We start from the raw sequence: 25836 nt of genomic DNA, 5'->3' as shown, positions 1-25836 counted from the left end.
ACCTGCAGGAAGGAAGGGATGGTGAGACACGGGAGGAGGTCAAGTGATGAAGGGAGGGAGGGATGGATGAATGGATGCGTGTTTTGGGGATACCTGGAGCACAGAGGAATGGAGGAGGATGTGGATCCAGTTCCGGTGTGTGAAACATATGGGCCAGTGATTTGTTTGTGTGGGCAGCAGAGAGATGAATATATAATGAGTGATAGGCTCCTGGACATTTAGTCATTACATCCGTTCTAGATGGCTGCCGTTTTGCAAGCTCCGACCCAACTTAGCTATTTTGTGATTTTTTTTTGTATATATAATATAACATAATATTTTTCTACCCAATTTCATGGTATCCAATTGGTAGTTACAGTCTTGTCTCATCGCTGCAACTCGCGTACGGACTCGGGAGATGAGAAGGTCGAGAGCCATGCGTCCTCCGAAACACGATACAACCAAGCCGATCCAACCAAGCAAAACTGCTTCTTGACACAATGCCCACTTAAGCCGGAAGCCAGCCACACCAATGTGTTGGAGGAAACACCGTACACCTGGCGACCGTGTCAGCGCATGCCCGCCACAGGAGGCGCTAGAGCGCGATGGGACAAGGACATCCCTGCCAGCCAAACCCTCCTCTAACCCGGATGATGCTGGGCCAATTGTGCGCTGCCCCATGGGTCTCCCGGTCACGTTTTTTTATCTGCCTGGATAATAATATGTCCCACTCACTTCTAAAACCAAAGTTGCACCCCTGCCTGTATGTATGTATGTATGTATGTATGTAAATGTAACACACAGCGATGTTAGGAAACATGAGGATGAAACTCCACAGAGGAGTGGGCGCTCTGCCCTTCTCATAAGCACCAGGGACTGGGTTTCCCTAGCCCAGGCAGCACATGCCCTGGTCTGGCTTTGGTGGTCATGCGAGCCTGAGGTTGCTAGTCAGAATGGAAGCCTCTCCGGCAGCAGGTGGCGGCTTGTAAACAAGAGTGGCACAGCTGGTGAGACCTGGAGCGGCTCCAACTGCTGTGCAGTGGGAACCTCATCTCCTAATGCTCATTCATTTGGCTGACGCCTCAGTGCCCAGGCTGCCAAGTCACTCACTCTGTCCTTTCAGGAAGCATCCTGCCTGGCCTGTCCTTCTTCCCACTTCCCACTTTTCTCTAAACCTTCATCCCTCCATTCCTCCATGCTGTGGTACCACAGAAGGTCCATCCGTGATGGGGTCACTCAAGGTCGCACGGCGAAGGAATACCAATACCCAATACAGAGGTCATTACTGCACCCCTGCTGCCGAGGAGGAAACAGACGAGGAGGAAGCAGACGCCGGGGCTTGTGATTGGGCCAGATTACTGTCTCATTAACTTATTCATCTCCTTCTCCCTCCAGTGTCTGTCTAATTAGGTGAACAGGTGTTTGTTAGCCGGGTGCCAGGTGTTGCCGAGGTGAAGATGGCGGGAAGGCAGGATGGGTGCTGCGGGTGCGGCTGGGTGGGGTGCTGGTTCTGTGAATGGACCCCACGTACGGAGAATGGACCCCCGGCGAGAACCGCTCGGATATGAGAGCGACTGGTGTCTGAAGGAAGAGCTATAAGACAGACTTAACACTGCTCTTCCTTCTGTGCACACTGTGTGTGGTAGGGCTCACAGAAGGCTGAGGGGAGACAGTGTTTAATACCACAGAGGTAACTGTCTGTTAACTGTCTGAGGGTAGTTAAGGTTTCATCAGAGGAGAGTTTGTTGTGATTGTTCCAATGTCATTGAGTTTTGACCGAGCGGTTGGCAGAGGCCTAGATTTGGGCCGCAGCAGAGGAATGTGGGAACCTCCGTGTGAAACACACACTAATCCTTCCTCGGTGGACAGAGTCCAAAGTGCTGACGGTGTGTGTGTGTGTCCACTTCTCTCTCACCTTCCCCAGCTCTGGCTCATAATCAAAAAGCACTCATTGATTTCCATCAACAAGCTCTGCGGCAATTAACAAGAGACAGGGAGGAATATATGGGAAAGAGGGAGAGGCAGAGGAAGGGCAATGAACAGAGAGAAGGTTGAAGTCCAGAAGACAGGGGGATAGATCTGCTTCCATTGTCACACTTTCATCATTGTTGGATCGAAACTCATAGGCCTAAAAAGCATATCAAACTCAGTGTGCGACTCTTACCACCACTGACACCACAGTACAGCCACTGAGCCTCCACAATAAATAACATCTATCAAGAAGTGGGTCAAATGCAGTGAAGCAGTGAAGGAGAAAAATAAGGAATATCCTGAACTCTTTCATTTCAAATCCATTTCAACAAGGATACGTTTATGTAGTTACACAGCACAGTCGCCACGGAGTTGTCGGAACAAAACGTATAACATTGAGAACACAGCATCCACCCACAGTGCACCACGTGTCTGTCTTATCAACAGCTTTTCATGCATGCTTTTCAATCGATCACTGCCCGCACCTGCTCGCCCGTCCAACATCACTACTCTGGACGGCTCTGACTTAGAATACGTGGACAACTACAAATACCTGGGTGTCTGGTTAGACTGTAAACTCTCCTTCCAGACTCACATTAAGCATCTCCAATTCAAAATTAAATCTAGAATTGGCTTCCTATATCGCAACAAAGCATCCTTCACTCATGCTGCCAAACATACCCTCGTAAAACTGACCATCCTACCGATCCTCGACTTCGGTGATGTCATCTATAAAATAGCCTCCAACACTCTACTCAACAAACTGGATGCAGTCTATCACAGTGCCATCCGCCTTGTCACCAAAGCCCCATACACTACCCACCATTGCGACCTGTACGCTCTCGTTGGTTGGCCCTCGCTTCATACTCGTCGCCAAACCCACTGGCTACAGGTTATCTACAAGTCCCTGCTAGGTAAAGCCCCGCCTTATCTCAGCTCACTGGTCACCATAGCAGCACCCACTCGTAGCATGCGCTCCAGCAGGTATATCTCACTGGTCACCCCCAAAGCCAATTCCTCCTTTGGTCGTCTTTCCTTCCAAGTCTCTGCTGCCCATGACTGGAACGAATTGCAAAAATCTCTGAAGCTGGAGACTCATATCTCCCTCACTTGCTTTAAGCACCAGCTGTCAGAGCAGCTCACAGATCACTGCACCTGTACATAGCCTATCTGTAAACAGCCCATCTATCTACCTACCTCATCCCCATACTGGTATTTATTAATTTATTTATTTATTTTGCTCCTTTGCACCCCAGTATCTCTACCTGCACATTCATCTTCTGCCGATCTACCATTCCAGTGTTTAATTGCTATATTGTAATTACTTCGCCAGCATGGCCTATTTATTTCCTTAACTTACCTCATTTGCACTCACTGTATATAGACTTTTTGTCTTCTTTTGTTCCACTGTATTATTGACTGTATGTTTAGTTTATTCCATGTGTAAGTCTGTGTTGTTGTATGTGTCGAATTGCTACGCTTTATCTTGGCCAGGTCGCAATTGCAAATTTGTTCTCCTACCTGGTTAAATAAAGGTGAAATCAAAATAAAATAAATAAAAAAACAGCTGACATCACAGAGTGGGAGAATGGTATAGTTAGCTGCCTGTCCCGTCCACAGTTGTGTCACTTGTTCATGCAGCTGCAGAGAGTAGCCTATTGGGGGAACCACTTCAATTAGTGCGCTGAAAGACTTATGTGACACTTAGCCGCTCCAAACTGTAATGTTCTTGTCAGACATGTCAACTCAGCACGCTGGTAAATGTTTTATACTAACATTATTATTTTTCAGAAACCTCCCGTACAAAAGTGTGTGACCGTGGGAAAGGTGAAGGGTGGAGGGGGGAGAGGGGGAGAGAAGGGAGGAGGAGAGCAGAGGGGGGAGAAGGGGAGGGAAGGGAAGGGTGGAGGAGGGTGGAGTGGGGAGAGGGGGAGGAAGGGAGGGGGAGGGAGGAGGGGGAGGGGGGAGGAAGGGTGGAGGAGGGTGGAGGGGGGAGAGGGGGAGGAAGGGAGGAGGGCGGAGGGGGGAGAGTAGGGGGCAGAGGGGGAGGCCCATCTGGCAGGGGACCCACAACAGGTGGGTCTGGTGTGTCACGACATCTTCATTCAGCGTTTACAGACAGGCCATAGTATCCACTATGTTACCTCTATCTGAGGGTTGCTCACTATAGCAAGCTGTAGTACTACAATAGCATCATGTCAGTACATACTCAGCCCTGTTGAAAGTGCTTGGTGTTAAAAAGCAACCAAGGCATTGTAAGTATAGGTAGCCTTCTAGCTGGGTGTATAAGTCTTGTGCTAATAATTTATAAAGCAGTTAGCATTAAGAGCAGCACCAGGCCATGGGACCGACCCACTGGGTCCCATCAACTGGCTCCATACTAGGGATCAGCGCTGGACTTTCTCAATCCCCCTAACGACCACTGGCCACCATGACCCCTACTGTGGGGATGAGCTATGGCCTAAAACCTAGGTCCTTTCCTGTCCTCCCTGCCCCACACTACCATAAAGCACTTTAATACTAGAGCAGACCAGGATGAGACTGAGATCCAGAAGAAGGTAAGAGGGAGGTGGACAAGGTCAAGTGAGTGGGGCTGGTGGGTGGGTGTAGATTTACAATCGCCCATCCCACAGAGGCTCCTGGTCTGCTCAGCACCTGGATTTTCCGGTCGATGTTCCCCCATTTTCTGTTCCCTCGAGATGGCTGTATAGTATGTCTCCAAGGTTGTGTCTTCATGGGGAGATTCCAGTGATGAGGCTGTGAGTTGTAAATTGGCCTCTGCTCTGGGGAGTCCTACTCTATTGGCAAGACCGTCATGTTGGGATCAACATTCTGAATAAAAATATTCATATTGAAATCAATACATTCCAAGGTCGGGGTTAACTGTTTAAGAATCACACAGAGGCACTTTTTCCAATGCTACTGAAGCCACAAACACAACCCCTGCTGGGCTCAAGCTAGAGTGAGAAAAGTTCCATTTTTCTCTCTGGCTTTCACTGAGGAGAGGATTCTTGGCCCCGGTGCTTTGGATTTTTTGACGGTTTAAGTCGGCTGTGACTTTCCCCACTTGGACGGAAACCGTACTCTCACACTCCTTTATCTCTCTCTCTGTCTCTCCCCTCTCTCTTACTCTCTTTCCCCCTCTCTCTCTTTTTCTCTCTCTCTGTCTCTCCCCTCTCTCTTACTCTCTTTCCCCCTCTCTCTCTTTTTCTCTCTCTCTGTCTCTCCCCTCTCTCTTACTCTCTTTCCCTCTCTCTCTATTTTTCTCTCTCTCTGTCTCTCCCCTCTCTCTTACTCTCTTTCCCCTCTCTCTCTTTTTCTCTCTCTCTGTCTCTCCCCTCTCTCTTACTCTCTTTCCCTCTCTCTCTCTTTTTCTCTCTCTCTGTCTCTCCCCTCTCTCTTACTCTCTTTCCCCCTCTCTCTCTTTTTCTCTTTCTCTGTCTCTCCCCTCTCTCTTACTCTCTTTCCCCCTCTCTCTCTTTTTCTCTCTCTCTGTCTCTCCCCTCTCTCTTACTCTCTTTCCCCCTCTCTCTCTTTTTTCTCTCTCTCTGTCTCTCCCCTCTCTCTTACTCTCTTTCCCCCTCTCTCTCTTTTTCTCTCTCTCTGTCTCTCCCCTCTCTCTTACTCTCTTCCCCCCTCTCTCTTTTTCTCTCTCTCTGTCTCTCCCCTCTCTCTTACTCTCTTTCCCCCTCTCTCTCTCTTTCTCTCTCTCTGTCTCTCCCCTCTCTCTTACTCTCTTTCCCCCTCTCTCTCTTTTTCTCTCTCTCTGTCTCTCCCCTCTCTCTTACTCTCTTTCCCCCTCTCTCTCTTTTTCTCTCTCTCTGTCTCTCCCCTATCTCTTACTCTCTTTCCCCCTCTCTCTCTTTTTCTCTCTCTCTGTCTCTCCCCTATCTCTTACTCTCTTTCCCCCTCTCTCTCTTTCTCTCTCTCTCTGTCTCTCCCCTCTCTCTTACTCTCTTTCCCCCTCTCTCTCTTTTTCTCTCTCTCTGTCTCTCCCCTCTCGCTTACTCTCTTTCCCCCTCTCTCTCTTTTTCTCTCTCTCTGTCTCTCCCCTCTCTCTCTTTTTCTCTCTCTCTGTCTCTCCCCTCTCTCTTACTCTCTTTCCCCCCCTCTCTCTCTGTCTCTCCCCTCTCTCTTACTCTCTTTCCCCCTCTCTCTCTTTTTCTCTCTCTCTGTCTCTCCCCTCTCTCTTACTCTCTTTCCCCCTCTCTCTCTTTTTCTCTCTCTCTGTCTCTCCCCTCTCTCTTACTCTCTTTCCCCCTCTCTCTCTTTTTCTCTCTCTCTGTCTCTCCCCTCTCTCTTACTCTCTTCCCCCCTCTCTCTTTTTCTCTCTCTCTGTCTCTCCCCTCTCTCTTACTCTCTTTCCCCCTCTCTCTCTCTTTCTCTCTCTCTGTCTCTCCCCTCTCTCTTACTCTCTTTCCCCCTCTCTCTCTTTTTTCTCTCTCTCTGTCTCTCCCCTCTCTCTTACTCTCTTTCCCCCTCTCTCTCTTTTTCTCTCTCTCTGTCTCTCCCCTCTCTCTTACTCTCTTTCCCCCTCTCTCTCTTTTTCTCTCTCTCTGTCTCTCCCCTCTCTCTTACTCTCTTTCCCCCTCTCTCTCTTTTTCTCTCTCTCTGTCTCTCCCCTCTCTCTTACTCTCTTTCCCCCTCTCTCTCTTTTTCTCTCTCTCTGTCTCTCCCCTATCTCTTACTCTCTTTCCCCCTCTCTCTCTTTTTCTCTCTCTCTGTCTCTCCCCTCTCTCTTACTCTCTTTCCCCCTCTCTCTCTTTTTCTCTCTCTCTGTCTCTCCCCTCTCTCTTACTCTCTTTCCCCCTCTCTCTCTTTTTCGCTCTCTCTCCCAACGTCCGGCTGATAGAAATAAGCACTGGCCCATAAAACCCGGGGAGCCACCAGATACAATGGGCCAAATTACGACAGAAGAAATGGTGATTTTTATTTTCATTATAATCTTTGACTCCCAACACATTTTCTTTCCACACAATTTCCATTCACAGGAAAAGATTACTGAGGGATTATTCAAGATAATTGGGAGTGTTCAATTACCAACTGACCCACCTCCTCCCACCTCCCCCCTCAACTTCCTCAACTAATATGACATCTGGAAATGCTCTCCCTACTACATGTGTAATACATTTTGGATGTGACACTTGTGCCCAAACAAAAACAACAATGTCTAGACAGGATCTTGAAACTGTCAGCTTAGTCCTGTTAAAGAAAGACTAAAACACTCATCCTTGACAATATGGGAGTAAATGTGTGTGTGTGGGTGTGTATGGACACAGGTGAGAGAGCTAAGCATTCCTCCTCTTCCTTAACCACCCCCTCTACTGCTGCTGCTGCTGCTGTCATCCATCAGTGGTGTCTAAGACTCCAGAGATTCCCTTAGGACACAACAGAACAGAACATAGAGAACCGGCCAATCCCCAGACCCCTAGCCACAGACAGACACACAGGAGGGCCCGCCCACACACACTGACCTCCTAACAGTAGTGTCACCACCACAGCTCCCGAAACACAGGCAGTAGTTTGTTGTTCTGGGACATAACCATGGAGGAGGTGCTATGAGGTACTGTGGTTGGATGAAGAAGGGAGGGTCAACAGGCCTGGTTCAAGTAGGAGGCGTTGTTCGAGGTTGAGAGACAGACAGAGAGAAAAAGAGAGAGGAAACGCAGCTTGGTGCACCGGATTTCAGCCGAGTGCTTACTACTGAGTCGGTGGGCGGAATTTTGGAAAAGTTTGTAGGCAGCCACCTAGTGCGTCAGCAGCAGCCACCCCCACACATCCCCCACACATCCCCCACATCCTGGATAGTCCATCGTTACTTTAAGACATGAAGGTCAGCCAATACGGAAAAGTTCAAGAACTTTGAAAGTTTCTTCAAGTGGAGTCACAAAAACCATCAAGCACTATGATTAAACTGGCTCCCATAAGGACCGCCACAGGAAAGGAAGGCCCAGAGTTACCTTTGCTGCAGAGGATAAGTTTATTAGAGCTACCAGCCTCAGAAATTGCAGCCCAAATAAATGCTTCACAGAGTTCAAGTAACTGACACATCTCAACATCAAGCCTTCATGGTTGAATTGCTGCAAAGAAACCATTACTAAAGGACACCAATAAGAAGAAGAGACTTGCTTTGGCCAGGAAACACGAGCAATTAGACCAGTGGAAATTTGTCCTTTGGTCTGATGAGTCTAAATTTGAGCTTTTTTGTTCCAACCACTGTGTCTTTGTGAGACGCAGAGCAGGTGAACGGATGATCTCCGCATGTGTGGTTCCCACCGTGAAGCATGGAGGAGGAGGTGTGATGGTGTGGGGGTGCTTTGCTGGTGACACTCACTGCCAGTGATTTATTTAGAATTCAAGGCACATCAGAGACTCTGGCTACCACAGGATTCTTCAGCAATACACCATCCCATCTGGTTTGAGCTTAGTGGGACTATCATTTGTTTTTATTTATTTTATTTTTTACCCCCTTTTTCTCCCCAATTTCATAGTATCGAATTATTATTAGTTACTATCTTGTCTCATCGCTACAACTCTCGTACGGGCTCGGGAGAGACGAAGGTTGAAAGTCATGCGTCCTCCGAAACACAACCCAACCAAGCCACAATGCTTCTTGTGGCTGGCCACAAGCCAGCCACACCAATGAGGAAACACTGTGCACCTGGCGACCTTGGTTAGCGCGCACTGCACCCGGCCCGCCACAGGAGTCGCTGGTGCGCGATGAGACAAGGATATCCCTACCGGCCAAACCCTCCCTAACCCGGACGACGCTAGGCCAATTGTGCGTCGCCCCACGGACCTCCCAGTCGCGGCCGGCTGCGACAGAGCCTGGGCGCGAACCCAGAGTCTCTGGTGGCACAGCTAGTGCTGCGATGCAGTGCCCTAGACCATTGCGCCACCTGGGAGGCTATCACTGTTTTTCAACAGGATAATGACCCAACACACCTCCAGGCTGTGTAAGGGCTATTTGACGTAGAAGGAGAGTGATGGTGCTGCATCAGACGACCTGGCCTCCACAATCACTTGACCTCAACCCAATTGAGATGGTTTGGGATGAGTTGGACTGCAGAGTGAAGGAAGTCCTTCAGGACTGTTGGAAAAGCATATCATCAAGGCGAAGGGTGGCTACTTTGAAGAATCAAAAGTATAAAATATATTTTGATTTGTTTAACATAATATACAGTACCAGTCAAACGTTTGGACACAGCTACTCATTCAAGGGTTTTCCTTTATTTTTACTATTTTCTACATTGTAGAATAAAAGTGAAGACATCAAAACTATGAAAGAACACATTTGGAATAATGTCTGTCGACTGCTGGAGTACAAAGACAAAACAACCAAAAATGTGTCACTATTCCAATACTTTTGGAGCTCACTGTATATGTTATTGTAAGTTGTTTACAAGTTGTTTACAACTTACAATAACATATACAGTTTTGTCTTTCTTCTCCTGCACTTTGGACTACATCACGCTTGTGACTCTACAGATGTGTTGGATGCTACCACACATTAATGTGGATGCTACCATGGTTACAGATAATCCTGAATGAATTGTAAATAATGATGACTGAGAAAGTTATAAACTCACAAATATCATTATTCACGATTCATTCAGGATTATCCGTAACCATGGTAGCATTCACGTGAATGTAGAAGTGTTTAGTCACATATTCTACACTTATTTACAATAAAAGTGACTCCAAAATGACACAATACATTATTAACCATTAATTTCTATTGGGCACAAAATAATCTGAAACTCAACCAAAACAAACAGCTAATTTGTAGAATCAAAGCTTGATGTAGTCATTGCATGCCATGAATATTGGATCAAATACTAAACTTCTGACAACTTTAATACACATGTAAGTGAATTTGTCCCATTACTTTTAGTCCCCTAAAATGGTGGGACTATGTACAAAAAGTGCTGTAATTTCTAAACAGTTCACCCAATATGGATAACAATACCCTCAGATTAAAGCTGACAGTCTGCACTTTAACCTCATAGTCAATGTATCATTTCAAATCCATAGTTCTGGAGTACAGAGACAAAACAACAACAAAACATGTCACTGTCCCAATACTTTTGGAGCTCACTGTAGTATTATTTAGCAGCAAACATACAAAACAGCTACTAAGGACATGACTAGAGCTCAGCACTCAGCTGAACATAATGAATCTCCCTTGTCCTGGTATCACACTGACAGAGGGAGGCATCCCCAAACCGTAGTTTAATTTGATTTAGATTTTATTAGGATCTCTTTAAACCCAAGGGCTAGTCTTTCAAAAGTCTTTAAAGTCTACGCTATGGATATGTACCCTATGGATATGTACCCTATGGCTGTGTACCCTATGGATATGTACCCTATGGCTGTGTACCCTATGGATATGTACCCTATGGATGTGTACCCTATGGATATGTACCCTATGGATATGTACCCTATGGCTGTGCACCCTATGGATGTGTACCCTATGGATGTGTACCCTATGGATATGTACCCTATGGCTGTGTACTCTATGGATGTGTACCCTATGGCTGTGTACCCTATGGATGTGTACCCTATGGATGTGTATCCTATGGATGTGTACCCTATGGATATGTACCCTATGGATGTGTACCCTATGGATATGTACCCTATGGATGTGTACCCTATGGAGGCGTACCCTATGGATATGTACCCTATGGATGTGTACCCTATGGATGTGTACCCTGTGGATATGTACCCTATGGATGTGTACCCTATGGATATGTACCCTATGGATGTGTACCCTATGGATGTGTACCCTATGGATGTGTACCCTATGGATATATACCCAATGGATGTGTACCCAAGGATGACTGGGTAAGGTGGTTAATGTGTGCGGGGCATGGTAGGCACGCTTACGTCCCTCCTTAATGAGGTGTAGGCAGCCCCAGCACCCAGCAGCAAGGACAACAGGCCTAATCACTGTATTCATTCTTATAATCACACTATTCATCCTTATAATCACGCTATTCATCTTCATAATGACCCTGCTAAGGTGGGAGCCTAGTGCAGCGTCACACAGACGCACACATACGTGCACATACACTCATGCACACACAGGCATTCAGGCGCGCACACACAAACAAACACAAAACACACACACACAGGAAAGGGAGCGACATGGGGATGATAATGATTGTGTTGGATAAAGCATACTGTAAATACATATTTGACTGTTGTAGCTGCTAATCTGCAATGGAATACAAGTCAGTATGCTGTGGATAAGCTATAGCTCTCTCTACTGTGCTAATACTGCTTGATGTTTGATGGATTGATCAGACTGATTTGACAATCCTGGCTTCTCTTTGCAAAACATCTACATATCATCCTCTTTGAAGAACGCTGACTATACATTTAGGCAGATATTTTCCTACAGACTGTCTTTCAGAATCTGTGATTCCTGCCCTTAGCTGTGGGATTGGAAGTGTTTCTGATGTACAGACACAGTAGTTATACACTATCTGTACAGTAGAAGATGGAGGAACGTGTAGGGACTTGAAGACGGGTTGTGTCTCAGTGTTTACTTGTGTGATGATGTGTTGATGGAGGTAGTGTAGAGGGGATACATGGGATACAAGGGGGATACAAGTGGATGTAGGGGGGATGTAGGGGGGTAAAAGGGGGATACGGGGGAATACAGGGGGGATATAGGGGGACAAAGGGGATACAGGGGGGATATAGCGGGGATACAGGGAGAATATAGCGGGGATACAGGGAGATACAAGGTGGGATACAGGGGTATATAAGGGTATATAGGGGGATACAGGGGGGTACAAGGGTATATAGGGGGGATACAGGGGTATTTAAGGGTATATAGGGGGGATACAGGGGTATATAGGGGGGATACAAGGGTATTAAGGGTATATAGAGGGGATACAGGGGTATATAAAGGTATATAGGGGGGATACAGGGGTATATATGGGTATATAGGGGGGATACAGGGGTATATAAGGGTATATAGGGGGGATACAGGGGTATACATGGGTATACAGGGGGAATACAAGGGGATATATGGGTATATAGGGGGGATACAGGGGGATACAAGGTGGGATACAGGGGGGATACAGGGGGATATATAGGTATATAGGGGAATACAGGGGTATATAAGGGTATATAGGGGGGATACAGGGATATATATGGGTATATAGGGGGATACAGGGGTATATATGGGTATATAGGGGGGACACAGGGGTATATATGGGTATATAGGGGGGATACAGGGGTATATATGGGTATATGGGGGGATACAAGGATATATAGGGGGGATACAGGTGTATATAGGGGTATATAGGGGGGGGGGGTACAGGGGTATATAGGGGTATATAGGGGGGACACAGGGGTATATATGGGTATATAGGGGGGATACAGGGGTATATATGGGTATATAGGGGGGACACAGGGGTATATATGGGTATATAGGGGGGATACAGGGGTATATATGGGTATATGGGGGGATACAAGGATATATAGGGGGGATCCAGGTGTATATAGGGGTATATAGGGGGGGGGGGTACAGGGGTATATAGGGGTATATAGGGGGGACACAGGGGTATATATGGGTATATAGGGGGGATACAGGGGTATATATGGGTATATAGGGGGATACAGGGGTATATAGGGGGGATACAGGGGAATATAAGGGTATATAGGGGGGATACAGGGTATATATGGGTATATAGGGGGATACAGGGGTATATAGGGGGGATACAGGGGTATATAGGGGTATATAGGGAGGATACAGTGGTATATATGGGTATATGGGGGGATACAGGGGTATATAGGGGGGATACAGGTGTATATAGGGGGATACATGGGAGGATACAGGGGGGATACAGGGGGATATAGGGGGGATACTTGTATTTATGAGAGGTATTGACATATTGGTTGCATCGAGCTGTCTGTCTAAACTACTGGCACACAGCTCAGACACCCATGCATACCCCACAAGACATGCCACAAGAGGTCTCTTCACAGTCCCCAAGTCCAGAACATACTTTGGGAGGCACACAGTACTAAAAGGAGCCATGACTACATGGAACTCTATTCCACATCAAGTAACTCATGCAAGCAGTAAAATTAGATTTAAAAAACAGATAAAAAACACCTTATGGAACAGCGGGGAATGTGAAGCATACACACACACACACACACTAGAGCATATGTACCATACACACATACACATGGATTGTGTACTGTATATATGTGGTAGTGAAGGAGAAGGGGCCTGAGGTATGTATTGTATTGTATTTGTTTTTAAATGGTATAAACTGCCTTAATTTTGCTGGACCCCAGGAAGAGGAGCTGAATGGGGATCCATAATAAATACAAAATACAAATACAAATACAATGATTTATAGTCTCCTCAACCTATCAAGTTTTTCTCTCCCCTCTTTTCCGACTCTTTTGTGTCTGCCCCTATGAGAGAGAGGAGAGAGGGAGAGAGGGGAGAGAGGGAGAGAGAGGAGAGAGATGGGAAAGAGCTGAGAGAGGGGGGAGAAGGGAGCGAGGGAGAGAGGTGAGAGAGGGGAGAGAGGGAGAGAGAGGGAGAGAGGGGAGAGAGGGAGAGAGGGGGAGAGAGGGGAGAGAGGGAGAGAAGGGAAAGAGGGGAGAGAAGTGAGAGAGTGGAGTGACGGATTCCTCCTGACTGCCCATAGGACTCCATGATGACTGAGCCCAGCTGAGAATCTTGACACTTTTGGGGGAAGTGAGGTCATGAAGGGGCATGATGGGAGCTGAGAGAGAGAGTGAGTGATGAGATTTCACAGATCCAGGAACAGTGAGTCAGTGAGTAACGGGTGTCTAAGTGGGGTGCGTCACTGCATTCTGGTCAGACAAAGTCAGAGCCACAGACGTCCCTTTCTCAGAAGAAGAGTCCTTCAACGCTGGCTAGCACACAGAGAGAGACAAGGACATTCTCGGAACAAAGATCAGAGTAAACAACAACAACACTATCAACGACAACCCACCTATGCCAATCACAACCATCTCATTATCTCCACATGGGAGACTTGTGTCTATTATTATCCATGTGCAAAGTCAATTAATACACTAGATGATCAAAGTACATGGAAGATCTCATTCCAAAACCATGGAATGAATATGGAATTGGTCCCCCCTTTGCTGCTGGAACAGCCTCCTCTTCTGGGAAGGCTTTCCACTAGATGTTGCAACATTGCTGCAGGGACTTGCTTCCATTCAGCCACAAGAGCATTAGTGAGGTCGGGCACTGATGTTAGGCGATTAGGCTTGGCTCGCAGTCAGCGTTTCAATTGATCCCAACGGTGTTCGATGGGGTTGAGATCAAGGCTCTGTGCAGGCCAGTCAAGTTCTTCCACACCGATATCAACAAACCATTTCTGTAGGCACCTCGCTTTGTGCACCGGGGAATTTTGATGCTGAAACAGGAAAAGGCCTTCCCCAAACTGTTGCCACAAAGTTGGAAGCACAGAATCGTCTAGAATCTCATTGTACGCTGTAGCATTAATATTTCCATTCACTGGAACTAAGGAGCCTAGTCCGAACCATGAAAAACAGCCCCAGACCATTATTCCTCCTCCACCAAACTTTAAAGTTGGAATAATGCATTGGGGCAGGTACTGTCCCCCTGGCATCCGCCAAACCCAGATTCGTCTGTCTGACTGCCAGATGGTGAAGTGTGATTCATCACTCCAGAGAACGTGTTTCCACTGCTCCAGAGTACAATGGCGGTGAGCTTTACACCACTCCTGCTGACGCTTGGCATTGCACATGGTGATCTAAGGCTTGTGTGCGGCTGCCATGGAAACCATGAGGTGGTACTTAATGAATATGAATATGAATATGATGTCAGTTCGGTTGTCATCTGAAACTCAACAGTGGAAAGTCTACACATCAGAGTTACCGGATTCACATGGAATTGTTGTTCAATTTAAATGTTTGAATATGAAATTATTTGTGATGGGATGAAATGTGATTTTTGCTTCTAAAATGTGAGATTTGAGTTTTCATAAGATAGGGCTGCTCAATCAGTGGCCCGCCCTGTGAAGGGACATGGGCTATAAAACTTTTCAAACACGCCCTCCTCTCCCTTCCTATATAAGCCCTTGACGACAATGTAACCTCCTGTTCCAAGGATGTAGGACAACGGTTCGATGTCAGAATGGTTCAGATAATAACTACAGAATGAAGCCAACATCAGCGTGAGCTTTGGTTGCGAATGGTATGAACTTTGAACTCTTATTCACTACAGAAATGATACCTCCTAGCTGTTGATTTAGCAACAGCAGCTGCAAACGCAGGTTAGGAAGGAACAGACAGAGTATCCTGTCTACCACACAACGACGTTACTACAACGTATCCAATTGACAACCAGAGACATTCTTCAAAGGACTCGGTTTGGCAACACGGCCTTCCATCTACCACCAACCTACCGAAGCGCAGCTCAGAGTAAATATTTATTGCATTTTCCTTTTCCAAATGGGCGGTAATTTAGAATGCATAAGATACTGTATTTACGATAGCACAGCTTCGGCCTTTGTTCTTCAGTCTTCCCACTCCTTCACTCAAACCCAGCCCCTTTTCTTTTGTGTAACAAGCTGTCATATTTGTTCCGCCCGCTAGGGACATTTCCTTTATGACGTAATTTGTAATCAAGTTATGATTTTATTATGTGTATGTGTAATTCTGTGTGATTAGTTAGGTATTTAGTAAATAAAATGATTAAACCCAATTTTGTATTGCTGATTCAAATTGTTAGCAAGGGTTCGTGCAGATAACCAAGAATTTACAACTTTCAGATGAGACTGAATTAAGATGACGATAAATATTGACTGCTATTGATGTCAAATATTACTAGGTCTTTAAGAGTTTATTCGGAAGATAACATCTCTATAGATATTCTTTTGTGGTGCCAAACTCTCTAGTTAATTACATTTAGATGAGTAGCTCAATCAGGTAATATTAATTACGGATAAATTATTTTTTGGAATAGCATGTCATCTCACTTAATCCGGCATAGCCAAAGACACGACAGGCTGAAATAGCCGAATCCACTAATTTGAAGGGTTGTCCACATACTTTTGTATATATAGTGTACTATCTGAGCCAGTATGCATATTAGACTAAATAGGATGGAGCTCTACTGTTCTATTTTCCTCTGAGTCAAATGTGCAGACAAAATAGGGCATGTCATATCAACCCGGTTTTTATATGTGGTTTTATCTAGCTTGTTTTAAAGCAGACTCCTCGATCATAGTCTTCTGTAGACAGACACATTCTAAATCCAACAACTACTTGTATCCCAGTTAGGATGGAAACTTTTTTAGGTCGCCCCCGATTCATTTCTCACCTTCAACACAATAGTACAGAGTTAGGAAGGAACTGTAGAGAGAGAGAGAGACAGAAAGGGGATTCCAGGACTGGGAGGAGAGGAAGAGGAGCACACAGTCAACAGGGACTGTAGGGCGTTCTAAAAACAGCTGGTGAGGGAGAGGTAGAAATAGAGGCGAGAGAGAAGAGTGAAGGGTCTCTGTCTCTCTGTCCCTTTCTCAGTCTCTGTCCCTGTCTGTTCCTATCTCTGTCCCTGTCTCTGTTCCTGTCTCTGTCCCTGTCTATGTTCCTCTGTCTCTGTCTCTGTCTATGTCCCTGTCTATTTTCCCATCTCTGTATCGGTCCCTCTGTCTCTGTCTGTCTCTGTCTCTCTCTGTCTCTGTATCGGTCCATGTCTCTGTCTCTGTCTCTATCTCAGTCCCTATCCCTGTGTCTATCTCTGTCTCAGTCCCTATCCCTGTCTCTGTCTCTGTCTCTGTCCATGTCCCTGGCCTTATCTGTCTCTGTCCATGTCCCTGGCCCTATCTGTCTCTGTCCATGTCCCTGGCCCTATCTGTCTCTGTCTCTGTCCATGTCCCTGGTCCTATCTGTCTCTGTCCATGTCCCTGGTCCTATCTGTCTCTGTCCATGTCCCTGGCCCTATCTGTCTCTGTCCATGTCCCTGGCCCTATCTGTCTCTGTCCATGTCCATGTCCCTGGCCCTATCTGTCTCTGACCATGTCCCTGGCCCTATCTGTCTCTGGGGCTGTTTATCATGGTTTGGGCTAAGTCCATTAGTTCCAGTGAAGGGAAATCTTAACGCTACAGCATACAATGACATTCTAGATGATTCTGAGCTTCCAACTTTGTGGCAACAGTTTGGGGAAGGCCTTTTCCTGTTTCAGCATGACAATGCCTCTATCCCTGTCTCTGTCCCCTGTCCATGTCTCTGTCTTTGTTTCTGTTTCTGTCTCTGTCCCTGGCCCTGTCTGTCTCTGTCTGTCTCTATCTCTGTCCCTGTCTCTGTCTTGGTCCCTTTCTATTTGTCTTTGTCTCTGTCTCTGTCCATATCCCTGTCTCTGTCCCTGTCTTTCTCTGTCTCTGTCCCTGTCTTTCCCTGTCTGTCTCTGTCCCTGTCTCTGTCTCAGTCCCTTTCTCTTTGTCTTTGTCTCTGTCCCTGTCTGTCTCTGTATCTGTCCCTGTCTGTCTCTTTCTCTGTCCTTGGCCCTGTCTGCCTCTGTCCCTATCCCTGCTGTCTCTGTCCCTGTCTGTCTCTGTCCCTGTCTGTCTCTTTCTCTGTCCTTGGCCCTGTCTGCCTCTGTCCCTATCCCTGCTGTCTCTGTGTCAACAGGCAGGAGATGGAGCTCTGAGTCTGGGCTAGGTTCTGCCGTTAGGCCCTCCTCCCTGCTCCGCCACAGGACCCAAACACTCCCCTCTGCATGAGTAGGCTGAAGCTTGGAGCATGGAACCAAGCTCAACCATACCCACACAGACTAATCCCTGAGTTAATGGTCCAGAAGTGACTTGGGCACCAGTGATACATTCAGCTCCCTCATCTGATACACAGAATGCAAATTATTACACCTACATGCACACAGGGCCTACATCAGGGATGGACAACTTTGATGGGGGTGGGGGCCACAAAAAATCTGAACTCGTCATGAGGGGCCGCAGTAGCTGGCGGTTCTGCGTATCCACATCCACATATGCAGTCAGAGCCTTTTGGGGATGTTTTAATAAAAGTGTACATTTGGCCCCTATTGAGCATAGTCTGTGAACTCAGATACACACAGCATCGTGGTCAGAGCACACACACACACACACACACACACACACACACACACACACACACACACACACACACACACACACACACACACACACACACACACACACACACACACACACACACACACACACACACACACACACACACACACACACAGAGGGCATCTCTGGGGCTGTGATGTCATCTGGCTATAGCCAGTTATTTGTTAAGCCAGCAGGTGAGTGGCTGTGCTGCTCTCATTAGAAGGCTAAGACCTGGCCAAGTCCCTAGCAGGGCTAATTGATTAGCATTATACAGTAGCAGTGCTGCCTTCCCCATTGGACAACCGCTTTATCCCGCGTGATGCCTCTATCCAGCATGGATGTCATATTGTGTAAACACACAATTAAGTGTACACACACATTAAAGTAACACGTGCATGTACGCACGGACGCATGCACACACAACACACACACACACACGTCTACACACACATTTACTCACAACACTGTTCATTTTTTTCAATCAGTTAGGCCCATTTTTCAGGTGTAAGTGGTATATTTTCAAAACTCTAAGTGCAAAACTCTAAACTAAACACTTGTAATGCCCCTATTTTATGTTCAGAATCTTGTGCATTCATTGGGGTTTCACACATCTTTCACCCCTGAGTCATCCATGTAAAATCTAAGTTTTCTGTGAAATACCATGAGAACATTAAGTTTGGTCACCAATATATGTAGCACATAGAGTGACTCTTTCCACTTTGTTCTATTCAAGCACACTGGCTGATGGAGAATGATGATGTAGTAGTTACAGCCACATCCATATAAGATTTGGTTTTAACTTCCAACATAAATTGATTTCAAATTGACACATTTCTGAGGTAAAAATATAAAAATGCACAGTGTTCAGCAGGTATCAAATTACATGCATTATATATACAAAAGTATGTGGACACACCTTCAAATGATTGGATTCTGCTATCGAGCACACAGCCATGTAATCTCCGTAGACAAACATTGGCAGTAGAACGGCCTTACTGAAGAGCTCAGTGATTTTCAATGTGGCACCGTCATAGGATGCCACATTTTCATCAAGTCAGTTCGTAAAATTCCTGCCCTGCTAGAGCTGCCCTGGTTAACTGTAAGTGTTGTTATTGTGAAGTGGAAAAGTCTCAGAGTAACAACGGCTCAGCCGCGAAATGGTAGGCCACACAAGCTCACAGAACAGGACTGCTGAGTGCTGAAACGCATAGCGCGTAAAAATGGTCTGTCCTCGGTTGCAACACTCACTACCGAGTTCCAAACTGCCTCTGGAAGCAACGTTGGCACAATAACTGCTTGTCAGGAGCTTCATTCAAATGGGTTTCCATGGCCAAGCAGTGGTCTGGGGCTGTTTTTCATGGTTTGGGCTAGGCCCCTTAGTTCCAGTGAAGGGTAGTCTTAACGCTACAGCATACAATGACATTCTAGACGATTCTGTGCTTCCAACTTTGTGGCAACAGTTTGGGGAAGGTGCTTTCCTGTTTCAGAATGGCAATGGCCCCGTGCACAAGGCAATGTCCATACAGAAATGGTTTGCCGAGATCAGTGTGGAAGAACTTGACTGTCCTGCACAGAGCGCTGACCTCAACCCCATCGAACACCTTTGGGATGAATTGGAAAGCCGATTGTGAGCCAGGCCTAATCGCCCAACATCAGTGCCCGACCTCACTTATGCTCTTGTGGCTGAATGGTCCCTGCAGCAATGTTCCAACATCTAGTGGAAAGCCTTCCCAGAAGAGTGGAGAATGTTATAGCAGCAAAGGGGGGACCAACTTCCTAATAATGCCCATGATTTTGGAATGAGATGTTCGACGAGCAGGTGTCCACATACTTTTGAACATGTAGAGTAAATAAGCTCAGTAGTTATCTGTTTGGAGCAGGGTGATGTGAAGGTCAAAAGTCAAGTGAAAAGCAGATACAGATTGAATATGTATCCAAACTGATCGAGTGATTTGTGAGTTTTTGTTCTACTCAGTCATGAGCCACGTTAATGATCTGTTAAGATTTGTGTGCTTAGAGTTGTGAAACATGAGCCACGTTAATGATCTGTTTAGATTTCTGTGCTTAGAGTTGTGAAAATGTAGCACATACAAAGTGATAAAAAGCCTGTATTGTATAAGACTTTTTTCTGCAAGACGCACATTAACCAATGTGTTCACAGCCCAGTCATGTTAACACACAAAGGCAATTTCATTTAATAAACAGCTGGTAACAGAACCCAATCTACAAGGCAGATTGTTCGCTGTGCTACAGAGGTGATAAAGCTGTGGCCGAGGCTCATATACTCTCATGAAAACCTAAGCGATTTGACCCCTCTGCCACCCTTTGCTATGATTTACATTATCGCTGTGGAAGTGAGCTCATGCTATCAGTGTAAAATCTGCACAGTGAGCACAGCGAGGCAGTGGCTGAGCATCATAAATTCACCCTTAAAACAGCTGGCCATTGATCTTAGGACGTGCCGTACTCTTATCTAAATCAATTGGATTTCCAACCAACATTAATAAGAGTGTGAACACTTCAGGATAGATCTGGGCGGGGGGGTTACTTTTACTAGAGACTATAAAAGATCACAAATCAAAGGCGGTCGATGCAGCTGTTTCACTAGATTATAAAGATGACTGTATGAGCACTGACCCACAGAGAGAGAAAGCGAAAGAGAGAGAGGGAGGGAGAATGATAGAGAGCTGGGGGCATGTGAAGATGGGAGAAGTATGGAAGGGACGGGTTAAAGAAAGAGAGGGAGGATTAAAGAGAGAGAGAGAGAGAGAGAGAGAGAGAGAGAGAGAGCGAGAGAGAGAAAGAGAGAGGGAGAGAGTGAAAGAGAGAGGGAGAGAGTGAAAGAGAGAGGGAGGGAGAGAGGGGAGGACGGCTCATAATATCATCTGGAATGGAGTCAATGGAAAGGTATCAACCATTCCTTTGACGTTTGATGTGTTGAATACCTTTCCAATGACTCCATTCCAAACAATATTATGAGCCGTCCTCCCCTCAGCAGTCACCACTGGTGTGTCATCATGGGAGACTTCCTGCCCCCTGAATCCCCCTGATTACTGAACTGATGATGACATCACTACGATCACACTGCCTGCCATCACTATGTGAGTGGGACAAATACAGATTGATGTCAGAGTGTGATTTGCCAATTAAGTCGTCCTCAATGTGGACTTGGGCTTTGTTTATGTTCATTTCTATGTGAATGTTTATTTCTGTAATTGCATAAGATGTGTGTGTGTGTGTGTGTGTGTGTGTGTGTGTGTGTGTGTGTGTGTGTGTGTGTGTGTGTGCGCGGTAATGTGTGTGTGATGTTTGTGTCTGTGTCCATTCGTGTGTGTGTGTCCATGAGCATCTTCATTGACTCAGTGCAGGAGAGGAACACAGCAGTAGAGTGAGTCACTGCGCTGGGACTCCTGGGTTCAGTACACTCTCCTGCTTCACACATTTCAGCACTGCTGTCAGGGATGGATGCTACCCAAATACACCCATACACACATAAATCAACACACACACACACGCACACGCACACGCACACACACACACACACATACACACACACGCACACACACACAGTACCTAACTCAACCTATACACCTACAAAATAATAAAATAACACCAACTATTACCACTATTCACACACAAATACTCTCCCATCCAACTGCAAGGTGCTGCTAGACAGGGTTGAGAACCGAGATCTTGCTCCAGACTCAACTCTCCAGAGCCTACTTGTCTTGTCTGCCAGTATACTCTAGGAAGCCTCCATTCTCCCACTTGCCTCGTCTCCTCAGTTAGGCTTCTGCCAGCAACAGCACCAGTGACATATCCGGTTATCCCCACGCTGCACACAGAGCCAAGCCCGGCCAAGCCGAGTCACGCCATTCAGCTGACGGAGCTAATGGTGCAGAACACAGTGTTGATTTGTTGTAGCTGTTGATGTTGTTACTGTAGACCTCTTTAGGTTGGTTGCCAGAAAGACCATTGGGTGACACTGGGACCCACACGGCTGAGAAAGCACTTCACTTCATGCGCTGATTCATAGGGGTTCAATGTGGAAGACACATTCTGGTTGAATGCATTCAGTTGCTGAACTGACTAGGTATCCCCTTTCCCTTTCCCTATGTAGGCCAATATACTATGTTGTAAAACAGGGCTGAGCTCACATGTAGAGTGACTGGCTTTAGAAAGGATGGCGTATACCATGTTATTTCACTGGGAGTGATGACACCAGTAATACAGTGTAATACAGTACATTTATGCATTTTGCAGGAATCAGCAATCTATTCCTAAAACATATAATTTCTGTATAGCAGAACCATCGGCCAATATTAGCTTCAGCACGTTTACTTTTTTCACAAAAGTAACATTCTAGACCGAGTAGGCAGTGACTCCTTCATGTCCGTGAGGGGTGGTGTTTGGTATTCTCTCCTTCACTAATAAGTCATCATCAATTACATCGTATTGAAGAGATCTCATAAAGACATGGATGGCTGCCAACAGCTTGAGAGGGTGAAAGAAAACTGTTAACTGTGTATAATAAAGGCCTGTATGCCATACCTTCAACATGAGCAATTACTCCCTATCCATCATGCATGCATTACACACAAACACACACAAACAGTCATGTATGCAAGCACGTATGCTACCTGTGTGAGGAGGCCACATTGTTTTCAGAATAGCACAAAGCTAAATGAATCACTGTTGAGACCTGTTGTCTTCTATACATCACTCATATGTCTCTCATAAATCATATCTCATATATATATACCTCCATCCACATACTGTATGTATATGACGCAAATAGATACATGTTACAAGCATGAGGCATTATAAACATATACATCTGTTGGTCTTCTTCACTCGCCTTCTCTCTCCCACTCTTTCTGTCTCTCTTTCCTGCTTTCTCCTCTTTCTGTCTCTCTTTCCTGCTTTCTCCTCTTTCTGCACAGATATGATATGAATCTTTCCCTCTTTTTAATCTTAAATCCCCTTCCCCCTCTCTCAAATGGCCTCTCTACCTCCCCATTCCTCTCCCCTTCCCCTCTTTCTCTTCCTCTCAGAAGTGTCTGGTAAAAGATCACTCCCACCAACACAGTGAGAGAGAAGCGAAGCATTTCCCCAGGCGAAATAAGTACTTGTGGTTTTGAGTGGAGTGAGAACTGGCAGATGGGGAACACCCGTTTTGGACGCCGGCTTCAGGTCTAGCTGGGGAAATTTCATGCAGATTTCTCAAGGGTTATGTCTTGAGAGGTGTTCTCTGTACGTGAGACCCCAGGTCACATCTACACACTGTGGTGGTGGAGACAGTACCACCGCTTCAAGCACCAACCCCAGGTCACTAGGCTACGTGCACCCCAGGTCACTAGGCTATGTGCACCCCAGGTCACTAGGCTACGTGCACCCCAGGTCACTAGGCTATGTGCACCCCAGGTCACTAGGCTATGTGCACCCCAGGTCACTAGGCTATGTGCACCCCAGGTCACTAGGCTACGTGCACCCCAGGTCACTAGGCTATGTGCACCCCAGGTCACTAGGCTATGTGCACCCCAGGTCACTAGGCTATGTGCACCCCAAGTCACTAGGCTATGTGCACCCCAAGTCACTAGGCTATGTGCACCCCAAGTCACTAGGCTATGTGCACCCCAGGTCACTAGGCTATGTGCACCCCAGGTCACTAGGCTATGTGCACCCCAGGTCACTAGGCTATGTGCATCCCAGGTCACTAGGCTATGTGCACCCCAAGTCACTAGGCTATGTGCACCCCAGGTCACTAGGCTATGTGCACCCCAGGCCACTAGGCTATGTGCATCCCAGGTCACTAGGCTATGTGCACCCCAAGTCACTAGGCTATGTGCACCCCAAGTCACTAGGCTATGTGCACCCCAGGCCACTAGGCTATGTGCATCCCAGGTCACTAGGCTATGTGCACCCCAAGTCACTAGGCTATGTGCACCCCAAGTCACTAGGCTATGTGCACCCCAGGTCACTAGGCTATGTGCACCCCAGGTCACTAGGCTACGTGCACCCCAGGTCACTAGGCTACGTGCACCCCAGGTCACTAGGCTACGTGCACCCCAGGTCACTAGGCTACGTGCACCCCAAGTCACTAGGCTACGTGCACCCCAGGTCACTAGGCTACGTACACCCCAGGTCACTAGGCTACGTGCACCCCAGGTCACTAGGCTACGTGCACCCCAAGTCACTAGGCTATGTGCACCCCAGGTCACTAGGCTATGTGCACCCCAGGTCACTAGGCTATGTGCACCCCAGGTCACTAGGCTATGTGCACCCCAAGTCACTAGGCTATGTGCACCCCAGGTCACTAGGCTATGTGCACCCCAGGTCACTAGGCTATGTGCATCCCAGGTCACTAGGCTATGTGCACCCCAGGTCACTAGGCTATGTGCACCCCAAGTCACTAGGCTATGTGCACCCCAAGTCACTAGGCTATGTGCACCCCAGGTCACTAGGCTATGTGCACCCCAAGTCACTAGGCTATGTGCACCCCAAGTCACTAGGCTATGTGCACCCCAAGTCACTAGGCTATGTGCACCCCAGGTCACTAGGCTATGTGCACCCCAAGTCACTAGGCTATGTGCACCCCAAGTCACTAGGCTATGTGCACCCCAGGTCACTAGGCTATGTGCATCCCAGGTCACTAGGCTATGTGCACCCCAGGTCACTAGGCTATGTGCAGGGTAAATGTTATGAAAGTGTCAGAGGATCATGTGTGTGTGTGTTTGTGTGTGTGTGTGGTTGCATGCACACGCGGTGACATATGCTTACCTGTATGCAGGCAAGTGTATCTGTCTATGCGCAGTACATTCCAGTGTGTCTAAGTACTTAATACACTGGCGTCAAAAAATCAAGATTTAAATCGAAGTCTCATTGAATTTAAATAATTCCATCAAAATTCCCTTGCTCCTTAAAATTGCATTCCTCAGCAACACTTGTGTAGTTTGGAAGATAAGGTTATTCAGCGTAGATAACAAAGTCTTTGCAGGAGGAAAAATGGAGCACTATAGAGTCATGCTAAAATGAAAAATATATATTCTATCAGGTGAATTCAGGTACGTCTCTACATATTTAACTAATGGTGAGTCTTGGTGAAGACGTGCTTTCAGGCAGCTACATGGACATTGAATTGTTAACCAGTTTTCAGCAATGAGCAAGATTATATTCAATACAGTAGCTAATTCAAATAGCAAAAATGTGTGCTACCTCTAATGTTTCTATAACGGCACAGGGCGAGACCCAGATGCAGACACATGAGGCAGATGGTTTGAGTCTGATATTTATTAAAATACAAGGGGCAGGCAATAGGCAGGTCAAGGACAGGCAGAAGTTCATTAACTAGATCAGAGTCCGAAAGGTACAGGAGATGCAGGCAGGCTAGAGGTCAGGGCAGGCTGAATGGTCAGGCAGGTGGGCTCAGTGTCAGGGCAGGCTGAATGGTCAGGCAGGTGGGCTCAGTGTCAGGGCAGGCTGAATGGTCAGGCAGGTGGGCTCAGTGTCAGGGCAGGCAGAACAGGTCGGAACCGGGAGAAAGAAAACAGAGACTAGGAAATCCAGAAGCATGGCAAAACACGCTGGTAGTCTTGACAAGACGAACTGGCAACAGACAAACAGAGAACACATGTATAAATACACTGGGTACAATGGGGAAGATGGGTGACACCTGGAGGGGGGTGCAGACAAGCACAACGACAGGTGAAACAGATCAGGGTGTGACAGTTTCATTGAAATACCTTGTTATTAACTAAGCCT

General features: G+C 46.7%; 1 protein-coding gene across 1 annotated transcript in view; it reads right to left on the bottom strand.

Annotated features, from left to right (window-relative positions):
* The window catches only part of cacng2a (calcium channel, voltage-dependent, gamma subunit 2a), a 77150-nt gene that overhangs the window by 27629 nt on the left and 23685 nt on the right, over window positions 1-25836 (bottom strand). The gene's annotated exons all lie outside the window — the stretch shown is intronic.

This window comes from Oncorhynchus mykiss, chromosome 12 (assembly GCF_013265735.2).
Source record: "Oncorhynchus mykiss isolate Arlee chromosome 12, USDA_OmykA_1.1, whole genome shotgun sequence".
NCBI classification, from domain to species: Eukaryota; Metazoa; Chordata; class Actinopteri; order Salmoniformes; family Salmonidae; genus Oncorhynchus; species Oncorhynchus mykiss.
Note: the sequence above shows the minus strand (reverse complement) of the source record. Positions and strands in the feature narration are given on the sequence as shown.